This window comes from Aethalodelphis obliquidens, unplaced genomic scaffold, assembly GCF_003676395.1.
Source record: "Aethalodelphis obliquidens isolate GAN/ISIS:26980383/991018 unplaced genomic scaffold, ASM367639v1 scaffold41, whole genome shotgun sequence".
NCBI classification, from domain to species: Eukaryota; Metazoa; Chordata; class Mammalia; order Artiodactyla; family Delphinidae; genus Aethalodelphis; species Aethalodelphis obliquidens.
The window spans coordinates 5,129,067-5,143,036 of NW_020837985.1; the positions used below are offsets into that span (position 1 = coordinate 5,129,067).

Here is a 13,970-nt window from a genome sequence, read left to right on the forward strand (position 1 = left end):
CTCTGTATGACAGACTCTAGGTCCATCCACCTCACTACAAATAACTCAATTTCATTTCTTTTTATGGCTGAGTAATATTCCATTGTGTGTGTGTGTGTGTGTGTGTGTGTGTATATATATATATATATATATAAAGGTTCTGATGAACCTAGGGGCAGGACAGGAATAAAGACGCAGGAACCTAGGGGCAGGACAGGAATAAAGACGCAGACGTAGAGAATGGGCTTGAGGACACAGGGAGGGGGAAGGGTAAGCTGGGACGAAGTGAGAGAGTAGCATGGACATATACACACTACCAAATGTAAAACAGATAGCTAGTGGGAAGCAGCTGCATAGCACAGGGAGATCAGCTCAGGGCTTTGTGACCACCTAGAGGGGTGGGATAGGGAGGGTGGGAGGGAGACGCAAGAGGGAGGAGATATGGGGATGTATGTATATGTATAGTTGATTCACTTCGTTATACAGCAGAAACTAACACACCATTGTAAAGCAATTATACTCCAATAAAGATGTTAAAAAAAATTTTTAAAAACAAAACAGCGTGGCGACTAGAGATACAACTGAGGCAAGAAGGAGGCAATGGAAGACAAAGCAGGACTATGAGATGTGAGTCAGGGACCTTCTAGTAAGTCGGTCAAACCGTGAGCTTGGTCGCCGGGCTCCTCATTTATTCGTCTTCCACTCCTTCACGGTACTCATGCCCTAAAGTCTGGTAGATCTGTCACCAATCTGCTGCGCAGCCTTCAGGAAGTTAGTCGCATTTCTTAATCAATACCAGGGTCCCTCAACCTCAGCACTACTGATACTTCAGACCAAATAAGTCTTTTTGTGGGAAGCTGTCCTGTGCATTGTAACGTATTTAGGAGCATTCCTGGCTTCTACACACTAGAGGCCAGTAGCACCCCTTCCCCAATCATGATGATCACAGATGTCTCCAGACATTTTCAAATGTTCCCCGGGGGGCGAAATTGTCCCCAGTTGAGAATTATTGACCTACACAATAGGATTAAAGTACCTGCAAAACGGTTTCACTGGGCCATTCTGAGGAACGAATTTGATAAATATGTTTTTATCTTTAAGAAAGAAACAGAATGCATTTGCCGATATATTACAAGACAAATTTAATATTTATTAATTGTTGCTTGCCAAGTTCAAGAAAAAAGGAGCATAAAACATCTCTTCCTTTCAAAGAGTTCACAACCAAGAAGGGGAGGGAAGAAAGGGGCAAAGGCAAGAAGCATTGGCGGGGTCAAAACGGCCTAGAAAGAAATTGCCCTCAATTGACTCAAAAAGGGGACTTTATAAGAAAACAGGATAGGGGCTGCTTACTGAAGGATGGGAACAGTTTCTGAAGACGGAGATAAAATCTCCTAGAGAATGGATATGTCCGAATGCAGGACACAGTAGAAGCCAGGTGAGGAACAAACAGGAGCTAAATCTCCCGAAGTAATTTGCGTTTTGCCTCTGCCTGGAAGGCCTTTCGCACTTGGATTCACAAACCAGATCTTCCTCCTTCCAGACTCAGCGCGATGCCTCCAACTCCTCCGAGAACACTTCTCTGAACTCCCAGATTTGGCGAGATGCCCCTTCTCCTTGTTCCTTTGTGGACCCTGTAGTTCCCATCAGTGTCTCTCGTGGGGTTGCTATTGACATTTGGGATGAGTCTGTTCGTCGCTGAGCAATCCAGTAGGACTACCTCATGCACTGTAGGAAAACTCGCATGTCTGACCCCCACTCCCTAAATATCCTAAATATACTCCGCAGTCATCGTGACAACCAAAAATCTCCACACATTTTTCCCAGTGTCTCTAAGTGGGCAATACCAGTTGAAAGCCACATATTAATACTTATGTTTTTCCTAAAACCATGTATCTGTCTCCTCTTGTTGATGGTAAGCTCCTTCAGGATGGGAACTGTTGATTTCACATCATCCTTGCACTGCTAAGACCTAGCCCAGTGCCGAGTTTGCACTTGGTCCTTGGTAAATATTTGCTGACCTAATTAAAGCAGAAGGCTCATCTAGGGCAAAACTGGAAACTCAAAATTGAAAGATAAACTGGGGCCAGACAGTAAGGGACTTTGCATACACTGAAGAACCTGGGTTTTATTCTATTAGGTGAAATCATATGAAATTGACATTTTTGTAAGTCAAAAATGGCCAATTAACAGTTTCATAGAGTTCATCCTAATATAAGGCAGTATTTACTTAACTTACTTAACTTTCTCTTGTTTTTTCCTTTTTTTTAAAAGTATAGTTGATTTACAATATTGTGTTACTTTCAGGTATACAGCAAGTGATTTGGTTATACATATATATGTTTAACTTTCTCTTTCAATTGAGATACTCTTTTTTAGCTTAAATACCTAACTTTGGTCCCATCTTAAACACTAACATCCATGAAATAATGGGCTAAGTGTACTAATTTTTTTCTTAAAAAAAAAAAAACATTGAAACGATGGATTCTTCACAACTTACACTCATCCATACATCACTTACCATTATATCGTGTGCCACAAGTGGACAGACACAGGTCCTGCTGTCAGAAACTGTGCTCTAAACAACTGAATGGATCCATTGTAGACTGAGGTGGTGGTGACACTAGTGGCCATGAAAAGGGGGTGGAGGGTGTTTAAAGAAGGCGGATAAGGAGGAAAGAGGGGGAAAGAATCATGCAGAACAAGGAAGAAATGGGGGGGGGGGAAGAGGAGAAGGAGAAAAATACGGGCAAGGTAGGAAAAGACAGGAGAAGAAAGAGAAAAAAGAAAAGAAACAGCGGATGATGGCTATGGGCTCGGATTAGTGCCTCACTTTGGTTCTCAGGTTCCACCCCAGCGCTGCAGTACAGTCAGTTCAGAGTCTGATTATCATGGCTGACGGAGCTAGCGCCTGACTATTTTTAGATGAAATTAATCATTTTCTTGTGTTATTTTTGGTTCAGATAATGGCTGGAGCACACAGCCGCTTCTTCATGAGCTGCCAGCGAGAATGTAAACAAGGTTGAATCTGCGCTTGGCAGGTTCTGTATTCAGCTCGGCCATCAGGAAGCCGAACTCCCTGAGAAAGCGGACTCTCCCGCCGGGGATGAGGGGCTGTAGGGGGGCCGTAACCAGTCATAATACTGAACAGATCAACAGGAGTGAAATAAGTCAGACAGAGACAAATACTCTATGTCATCACTTATACGTGGAAAGTAAAAAGACAAACAAATGAATATAACAAAACAGAAACAGATTCACAGATACAGAGAACAGACTAGTGGGGGCCGGTGGGGAGGGGGGGGGGGGGAGGGAAAAGAGAGGGGGAGGGGACTGAGAGACACAAACTACTACGTGTAAAATAAATAAGCAACAAGGATATATTGTGAAGCACAGGGAAATGTAACCATTCATTTATAATAACTTTAAATGGAGTATAATCTATAAAAATATTGAATCACTATGTTGTATACCTGAAACTAATATAATATTGTATCAACTATATTTCAACTTTTAAAAAGTAAATAATAAAATGACTTTAACCCAAATGCTTTCTTTGTTCTATTTCTCTTAAGTCAGGCACTATTTAAGTCAGCACTACTGACATTGGGACTGGATCATTCTTCATCGAGGGCCTGGCCTGTGCATTATAGGATGTCTAGCAGCGTCTCTGGTCTCTACCCACTAGATGCCAATAGTACTCACCCATCCCAACATGTGTCTAGACGTGGCCAGATGTCCCCTGGTGGACAAAATCACCCTCCACTGAGAACCATGGGTTTAAATCAATAAATTTAAGTCAGAATATTATAACTCAAATTATGGTGGCACAGACTCCTAACAACTTTATTCCCAGGAACTAGCATTTCCAAGCTGCCTCCTATATATCTGAGAAAGAACAGAACGCTCTCATTTATTTGCTCTTGCCTTTTGGTTGCTACTGGTGACCTGTGAGAAACAGCTGCATCCCCAGGCACAGGTTCCAGGCTACCAGGGCTGGCGCTGCTGTTGTCCCCACTCTGGCCTTGGGAGATGCCACTGTTCTTTCCTCACCTGCTTCATCTCAAGCATATGCCATGCCCTCCTGTCTAACTCCACACGGTAGGTCAGAGAAGCAAACATAATCGTTGATTAGATTTCACTGAAAGCTCAAGGACACTAGCAGGGAATTATAATAATAGGGTAACCGACAGTTCCTGCTTTGACCGCCCCTGGCCAGGCCTGGGCTGGCTCTCAGTCTCTCTTTTAGCCTCTATCAATGGGACCTGAGGTGGAGTGCTCTGCCCCCAGAATTTCTCTAGTTAAGTCCATTTCATTGAAATTTGTCCAAACTGTGTCCCCTACTTGCACCCAAGGCTCACACAAGGGAGACACTTTCCTCTAAGTCCAGAGCAACACTCACTTCAGGAGCCACCTACTCCCAGGACGACTGGCAATGGGAACGGGAATCTCGGCTTCCATCACAGGGATGTAAACTGATGCTGAGTCCCCAGAAAAATATTCACTCAATGACTGACATCAGAACATTTCTTGTGTCCAGGCACATGGGACATACACAGTCCAGAGCAAATCCAGTTTTCCTTACTTTCTCCTTATCAAGCCTAAACTGAAACACCAGGAGACAACCCCATAAGTAGATGGTCATAATAAATCAGGGTGAGGTTACATGGGAACCTAGAGCGAGCACGTGACCCAGGCTGAGGCAGTAAAGGAGGCATTCTGGGTGGAGGTGAAGCATTAGTAGCATAATGAAAGGTGACCAGAAGTTGGCCCTGTAAAGTTTATGGGAGACTGGACAGGAGGAGAATCAGGAACTGATTTCCAAAACAAATGCACACTGTGCTAGAAAACAGCCCAGCATATTAAGAATGATACAAAAATACAGATTTTCATGGATGTACAAAATAGAACAGACAGTGGCAAAAGATCAGAATTGGACCAGGTTAGATTCAGACGAAAGGAGACCAGGATCCGTTGACTGAATTTTAGAAGATGATTCTGAGGCTTATATCTGGGCTGCTCTATGGTGACCCTTCAACAGCTAGCAACTCTTCAGACATTCTAGCCATACTCCCCTTCAAAAAGGGGCACAGGCTTTCCTGTTTTATCAAAAAGTTACTCTGATTTTCCCAACCACAAGGATTGGATTGGGAGGAAGAGGAACTTCTTTCTTGTATATGTTAGGCTACAGAGAAATGAGATCTTAATATCAGAACCAAGGGGACGAGCTGTCCAGTACCTCCCTGTGTCCCAGGGAGCTTAGTTTCTTGGAGCTCCTCTGAAAGGACCTTGGTGTGACTGTAGAACCCACGCCAACCCCTGTCCTAGAGAAACAAACCCACACACACTTAGACCAAGTTAAGGAATGTCTGCTTTCCCAGACCAGTTTGCACTGCTGGCTCCCAAGGTCCCCTTCCAGAACTGAACGTGAGCAGAGAATCAAGCACGCGAGCTGTCACTTATCCCTCTGACACTTGCCCGAGGTTGAATGTTGGGGTCATTGTTTTCTCTAGACCACAGCCTCCTCGTGAGTGGTGGCTTTCAGACAGAATTTCCTAATCCAAACCCAAATGTCAGATGCTACGAGCAGCCAAAAGAGAGCCTAAAAGAAAGGTCAGATTGGGTTATCCCAATAGGTACCTCAGGAAGAATAGTGACTGTCACAGTTTCAAAGCATTCTCTGCAGAGGCTCCTATCTCAGTATGTCTAATGAAAGGAAACTTCCGTAGAAGGAAGACCGGGAGTAAGCGCTACCCAGAGAGTTTATTTCTTCTGTACATATAGCTACTGGCTCATGTACTAGAGCCAGGGAGAGGTTGTTAAAGCAAAAAGTCCTTAAAATCTAAGAGGCATGTTGAAATTCACACCCAAATATGAGATCAGGGACGGGAATTACCTTTTCTCCATGTTCCAACTCTCTTTAACAAGTCGAAGTTGAACAGGGCATTTCATTGTGTTGATAACAACACTGGGAATGGGTAAAGGCTCATGGGAAAGAAAGCCAGAAGAGGGGTAATGACTGTCACAGGAACAGGAGGGGTGACTGTCCCTACACGTGCTAGGGGATAGGTTGTTGAGATTTTTTAAGTTTCAAACAACAGAGACTCAACTTGAATTAGTTTCAGTAAAAAGACAGGAAGTAATTGGCTCCTATAAAACATAGAAGGTAAGAAGATGGGCTTCAACCATATGATGGGTTTCTGGCAGCACGAAAATTATAACAGGACTTTGGTTTCATGTCTCATTTCTGCTTCTATCAATGTGCTGACCTCATTCACTTCCACTAAGATGGGCTTCCTCCATGATGTAGAGAGCACAGCCAGAGGCTGACTGAGAATTACATTCTTGGGTAAAGAGAGAGAAACAGATCCCTGCCTCAGTTCTATTTGAAATGACCACAGTGAAAGATGCTGATTGGCCTGCCTTAGGTCATATGCTCTTTCCTGGTTCAATCTCAAAGGCCCAGAGTATGGGGTATTATAATTGGCCCAGGCAGGGTCAGGTGCCCACCTTTGGAGCAGAAAGGCCATTTGGGTGTGACTGTAGTAAGGTTTGCACATGTGTACGTATCTATGTGGGGAAGGCGGAGGAAAGCAATCAGTAACTACTACTGCAGATATGCTCAATATAAAGACCTTTGAATCGAAGTGAAATTTGTTAAACTTGAGAAATTAAAAATCTATTTTCTTAGTCCCCTCTTGGAAGCAACATCTGTCCCTTTCTTCTGATTTCCATATCATTTCATCTGTAGCCCCTTCATACCATTTATCTCCCTGGCAACTCATCTGAACTCCCCTACAAAGCCTTGAGTACCTGCAGATTAGATCAGATAAGAATAACTAATTCTTCTCATCAACAAAACATAAGCTTGCTTGTTTCTGTTCCTGTGTACATTGCCTTCCTACCTATTAACATATATAAATCATTCCTGCTCCTATCTAAGCCAGCCTCATGACTTATGCTGTAGACCCCATCCCCTCCTATCTACTCAAGGATTTTGCATTTCAAATGATCTCACCTGCCTCTTATATCAAGGATTTCTCCCTCTTCTTGGATTATTCCAATTAACATATAAATATACTATAATTTCTTCCATCTTAACAAAATATGGACCTCCCTTAACCCCATGTCCCCCTCCAACAACTGCCCCATTTTTTTTCTCTTTTTAGACAAACTCATTAAAAGGGTAAACTCTGCTGTCTCCAATTCTTCATCTCCCCTTCTCTCTTTAACCTTGTTGGATCAGGATTTTGTCTCCACCACCCCACTGAAGCTACTCTTGTCAAGCTCATCAGCATCTTCCATCTTGCCCAATCCAATGGGTATTCCCTGTCTTCATGTGACTAACTTCTAAGCATCATTTGACACTTCATTGCACACAACTCCCTTCCTAAACTTCTTCTTCACCTGGCTCTGTCACGACATATTCTGCTGGTTTTGCTCTTACCTACTTGGCTACTCCTTTTGAATCTCCTTTGCTGGGTCCTCCGTTTGTTCACAGCTTTCAAATATAGCAATGTGCCTGGCTAGCTACTCACTCTGCACTCTCGCTGGGGAAACACAACTATGACTTTATGTAAAATCTAGATGCTGACTACTCTAGTTCAGAACTCTCCCTCTTTTTTCAGGCTTGTGTCTCCATCTGCCTATTCAGTGCCTTCCTTAGCATGCCTGAGATTTTTGAACTTACCAGGGTCAAAAGAGAACTCACCCGCCCCCACTACACACTGATTTCTCTCCAGTCTACCCCATCTCATTTAATGATACCACTATTCTCTCAGTTGCTAAGACTGTAGTTATAGGAATTACCCTTTCTTCTTTGCTTTTCCTAACACTTCACATCCAGACCATCAGCAACTTCTGTTGATTCTGCTTCCGAAACACATTCTGAATAGGACCTTCTCTCACCACCCCCACTGCTACCAACCTAACTCGTGTTACCGACAGTCCTCACCTGGACCGCTGGAAGAGCATCCTAATGGCTTCCTCACTTCCCCTGCAGTTCATCCTCTACATCGCAGCGAGAGTAATCTACATTCAGATCATACTCTTCCCCTGCTTAAAATCCTGCAAGAGCTTCCCAGTATATTCTAAATTAAATTCAAAATCCCCATTATAGCCCACATGATCCTGCTTCCTCCTACTTCTCCATCCTCTCTTCTCCTGTTCTCTCTCTTGTTCAGATGTTCCAGCCACACTGGTCTTTTCGCCGTCCCTCCTCCATACCAATCTTGTTCCCCTTTTAGAGCCTTTGCTCAGTTTTCTCTCATGAGAAACTGCTCCCCTCACCCAGTTCTTCACACAGCTCTCTCCTTGCCATTCAAGTCTCTATTCAAATGCCACTTTCTTAAGGAACTCCTCTACCTACACATACAACAGTCACAGTAATTTGGTACCTCAGAAAGTCTTTATTCTATAATGCTGTTTTATTTCCTTTATAGTGCTCTTCTAAATTACACCATGTGGCTATCTAGGTACCTCTTTATTTTCCATCTTCCCCCACTGGAGTATGAGCAGGTACCACATCACTCTGATTTCTTTTATTTCAATATTCACTCATTTTCTCATCTGTCTACAACTCCTTGATCAATATCTAGCAATAGTAAATTCTTTTTTTTATAAATTTATTTATTTATTTTTATTTTTGGCTGCGTTGGGTCTTCATTGCTGCGCGAGTGGGCTTTCTCTAGTTGCAGCGAGCAGGGGCTACTCTTCGTTGCGATGTGCGGGCTTCTCATTGCGGTGGCTTCTCTTGTTGCGGAGCACGGGCTCTAGGCACACGGGCTTCAGTAGTTGCAGCACATGGGCTCAGAAATTGTGGCACAGGGGCTTAGTTGCTCTGCAGCATGTGGGATCTTCCCAGACCAGGGCTCAAACCTGTGTCCCCTGCATTGGCAGGTGGACTTTTAACCACGGTGCCACCAGGGAAGTCCCTATAGTAAATCCTAATTAAATACTTGTTGAATGAAAAAATAAACTCTTGTCTCCCACTGTTCTTTTCACAGTAGATGTTCAGTAAGTGTCAGATGGTTCATTGGATGGACGGAATCGTGGGTGGAAGAATGGGTGAACGAATGGATGCATGGATGAACAGATAAATAAATATATAAAATCAACCAATTTAATATCTCCCCATTACTGGCAAATATAGAGTGGCAATCATGTTCTTTTTCTCTCTTTTTTAAGTTATCTATTGCAATATGACAAAACAGCCCAAAACTTAGTTGATTATTTCTCATCTTCAGGTAGTTCACTGGGTGACCCTTCTGGTTTACCTGGTATTGGCTAGGATGTTAGGGTGGCTGCAGTCATCCAAGGACTAGGTTAGAAAGGAGCATCCAAGACGGCTCACTCATCTTGCTGGTGGTTAATACTGACTGTCGGCTGAGAGTTCAGCTGGGACTGTCAGCCAGGGCACGCACTTACACTTGTCATCTCCATGTCACTTGGGTTTCTCCCAGCATGGCAGCTGGGTTCTGAGGCATCCCAGGAGTGACTGTTCTAAGAGATTCAGGCAGAAGCTTTAAGGCTTTTTCTGACCTGGGCTTGAAAGTCCCAGAATATCATTTCTGCCACATTCCATTTGTTAAGCAATCGCTAACGTCAGCCTAGATTTAAGGCTCCACCTCTTGAAGCGAGGAGCAGCGCTGACGGCAGCCATCTTTGATACTGTCTACCACACCTGCAAACAGGCAGCTCACTTGGTTCTCCAAGGAGATCACATTTACTGGATACAGATTCTTCCCTACTCTTTATGGAAACTACTTTGAGTATGTGCATCTCTGTGTTTTAAGTGGATTCGATTTTACCGATCTTGAATGAGTAAAAGGAGATCTTTCAAAAGTCAAGCCTTTATAACTCAGTGGCTACATAGTCATTGTCTAAAATCTCTGTCTTCAGAAATCCTCACCTCTTCTTTGTTCCAAAAATACAATTTTGTTTCACTTTCTTTAAACTCTTCTGTGCATTCTAACTAAGGTTCTCTGTTTTCCATCTTTATGTACCTGCCACCTGTTCCTTTCCGCCCACCACATCTCCTTCTCATTAGCTCAGATAGGTTTATACAGGAAGAAAAAGTCCGTCCTAAAATACGAGCTAGAAAACAGGATCTGAACAACCAACTGTGGGTATAAATCAAGGCAGAGGAATAAGAGTTGAATTGTTAAATTAGAGATTGGGCTCTAGTCAGGATGCTACAATCTTCCTTACAGTTGTTCTCACTCGCACATAAAAATTCTATATGGAGCGAAAACAAACCAGAAAATAAAAATCTTGAGCTTCACCCAGACCTAGGAATCAGAAGCATGAGGGGTAGGGCTGGACACTTACATTTTTTTTTTTAAAGATCCACAGGTGACTCTGCTGTTCTTTCAGTGTGAATTATCTCTCTCAGGTTTCAAGATACCACCTTGAAAGGAAAACCTAGCTCTTTTGCAATTATGGGTCATCTTATGAGCACATACTTATAATTTTTCTATTGAAGAAGTGACTGGAAATATCTGCTAAGTTTCCCAGTGTGATTGTATGTCCCAATTTCTGGATGAAGGTATTTGTACATTTATATGGAAACTTAATAAGAAGATAGCTTTCAATTTGCAGAGGTTCACTTTCCAGGCATCTTTTCAACATTGATCCTATTCTGCAAAAGACATTGACCTCACAAGAAAGAGTCACAGCCAGGTTCTCACTGTGCTGAATTTCCTCAAGTGCACCCCTGTAAGTGGGCCACAGCTGCAGCCAGCAGATTTCGCACTTCTCTTGTTCCTGCTGAGGAAGAAACGTGCTGAGGCCAATAACCTGGTGAATAATTCATTTTTCCGAAGGACAGTCTGTAAGCCTCAGGATTGCTTTTTGCCAAAATAAAGAGCAAATTTAAAAGATAGTCGTATTTTCTGCGTGTGTATAACATTTTATAATTTTCTAATCATTCTCTTAACACTGAGGCTGTTGACCATACCTAATATTTGTTAAGAGCTTGCCATGTGCCAGGTTTGGGGCTAAGTGCTTCAACATAAATCATCTCATTTAATTTTCATAACACTCTGAGGTGGGTATTGTCATTTTTTATCTCTCTTTTCCAGAGGAAGCAACTGAGACAAAAGTTAAGTAACTTTCCCAGGGCCACGCAGAATTAGAATCTCTGTCGTGGTTACCATGCTAGACCACCTCCCATTTCTATATGTTCCTATATTTTTATCAATCTATCTGTCTATCTACTGTAGATCAATAGATAGAGTAATAGCTAGAGGTAGAGATAGATTGATTTAATAATCACAAAACCCTGGGTGATAAAGAGAATCAAGTATTACGGTCCCCACTTTCTGATGAGAAAACTTAACCTGCAGAATTAAAACAACCTGCCCAAAGTAACATATTAGGGAGGCAAATCGGTTTTCTGACCAGAGTCCTGTGGTCTTCTCACATCCTTGCGGCAACTCCAACAGAGCCAAAGGGATTTCTCTAAATCTTGCCTTGCAGCCTGAATGGGGGTGGGGTGGGGTAGGATGGGATACGGTAACACGCTGAGCCCAGTGATGACACTTCCAGCCAAGAAGAATTCTTTATCAAATTCCCATCAGCCCCAAGACCAGATCGTACCAAGATTTTGCAATATGAACATAATATTCCCTACCGTCCGGGATCTGATCCTTTTCCATCGGGGAACATATTTGCAAACAATGGCTCCTAACTGATCAGGAACAGAATCCAACTCTTACTCCACACTTCAGGACCTTTACACCACATTGGAGACAACAGCCCTGAGGTTAAAGGGCTGTTCTGTGTCTAACCACTGAAGCTCTTGCTTGAAGGAAGGTTTCCCAAAACGAACCCCCAAAGAAACTGAAAATGGCATGAACGTACATCCTGTTACTCAACACTCCCTGGGTTTCGTAACGTGAAGTCAGGAAGAAAAGGTGCCAACATTCCTGAATGTTATGATCACTAAGGAGCAAACTCTAATGTTCCCACACTTGAAAGTTAAAAAGATGGGATTATTTCCTCTCCTCCTCACTTATGGAATCACTGCAAAACCATATGGGCTGAATTAGGCATCCAACGTGAATGTTCCCTTTACCATTCCCTCTGGGGAACCTTGGGGCTCATACCAGGCAACTGGCTTTAAAGACAAGGATATCTTATTGGGAAACATAATCATGATCCCTGATATTAATAAGCACTTTCTAACTTCAAAGCATAATAACCATTGCCCTCATTAAATCTCATAATCTCCCAGAGAAGAGGCAGGCTTCATCATTTCTACCTTATGAATGAATAAACTGAGGTAGAGCCCTATGGAATATGAAGCCATGTTCTACCTGATTGTGGAAGCACTGGATTATTTAATGAGTGTTATGCTAAATTAAAATGTCAAAGTTGAATGTTTTTTCTATTACTATTTGGTGAAAGCCAAAAAAAGGCATTTAAGACCATGTGTTATGATCATGAAAAGCATTAGACCTGGTTGTATGGTCTTGGCCTTGGGATTTAACTTTTCTAAGCTTTAGTTTCCTCATTTCAAAAATGGAAATAAAAATAGAGCCTACCATAATGTCTTGTTGTTTGGATTAAATAAATTAAAGTTTCTGGCACACAAATAAACATTCAATAAAGTTTAGAAGTTCTTGTTAGGTCAGTTCCTTTTACCACAGCCACCCATTGATTAATTCATTGATTCACTAGTACTTATTGACAGCCTTGAGTATCATAGGCTGTGCTGTCCAGAAAGGATACAGCAGTGAGTAAGACAGACAAGGCCATTCCTATTTATGAAATGTATCTTATTTCTTATTATTAAATTAATTCATACAAAATGTGGGTCATTCTCCAATGGTGATTTTGTTTTTGTTTTTGAATTTTATTTTATTTATTTTTTTATACACCAGATTCTTATTAGTTATCCATTTTATGCATATTAGTGTGATTTTGGTTTGACCTCACCGTTCATGTGGCTAAAAGGTTTCACTGGTTGTACTTCCAGCTGGACCACCATAGGCATTGTACAGGCTTGGGTCGCTTTGATTGAGTTCTACTAGTGAATGCTGGAGAATTTGAAGACAATGCTCTGATCTCGGCCTTCTAACCGAGGGGACCGAACAAAGCCTTGTAGAATTTGACACCTACTTATTTCTGTCTAAGTACATGCAGCTGGGGAAATCTGTGTTCGGTCTCTCTCGTTGCAGACACTGTGAGGACCTCTGCGGTGGAAAAGAGGAGCAGACGGGCAGATTCAGGCAACGCTTCAGGGTGATTGTGGCCACAGAGCATCAGTAGTATTTTTAAAAGAAGCGGTATCAATATGGCATTCCACAGGGAAGGCACAGAGTTAACAAGCACATGAGGTTCTCTTCACTAGAGCTTGTTGCTTGAGGATTTCAATGGTCTCAGCACCTACAACTCTTCTCCTATACCTTCCTAATTGCATTTATATATATTTATATCATTTATATATGAGTGTATACACACACACACACACATATAAACATGCATATTTTTTTCAACAAACAAATGCCTTTTGAGTAATAACTAAAGGAGACATTTACTGAGCTTTTCTTTAAGGCCAGACATGTTGGTGGATGCCCTGACATACATTAGTGCATTTAATCTCCCTGAGATTTCTATGATGCAAGTATAATTATTTGTCTTATTTTCCAGAAGAGGAAACTGATGTTTGAAAACATGACACATGCTTCTGTGGCAGAGCTGGAATTTAAACTTGCTTAAGGGGCAGAGTTGGAATTCAAAGCCAGTGTGGCTCATTGTATTCTAAAGTTCACTATCCCAGGAAGGATGAGACGGAAGCAGGAAAAGAGGAAGTGAGGGAGGGAGAAAAAGACGGAACAAGGAAAGAGAATCCTTTAGGCAGCTCTAATTCAGCAACTTGAAGTTATGGCAAAAACAAACTAAATAACTCATACCCCTATTTTAAAGTCCAAGAGTTTAGTGTTTGAACCCACTGAGAGAAGACGGGGCAACCTCCTGGGAGAAGATGTGTG

At 42.3% G+C, this 13,970-nt stretch overlaps 1 long non-coding RNA gene across 1 annotated transcript in view; it reads right to left on the minus strand.

Moving 5' to 3' along the window:
• LOC113633833 (uncharacterized) overlaps nt 1-12,500 on the minus strand; it is a 56,073-nt gene extending 43,573 nt beyond the window's left edge. Inside the window, exon 1 of the long non-coding RNA XR_003438363.1 lies at nt 11,609-12,500. This is a non-coding gene — a long non-coding RNA (uncharacterized LOC113633833). The remainder of the gene's footprint in view (nt 1-11,608) is intronic.
• Nucleotides 12,501-13,970: the final 1,470 nt, after the last annotated feature.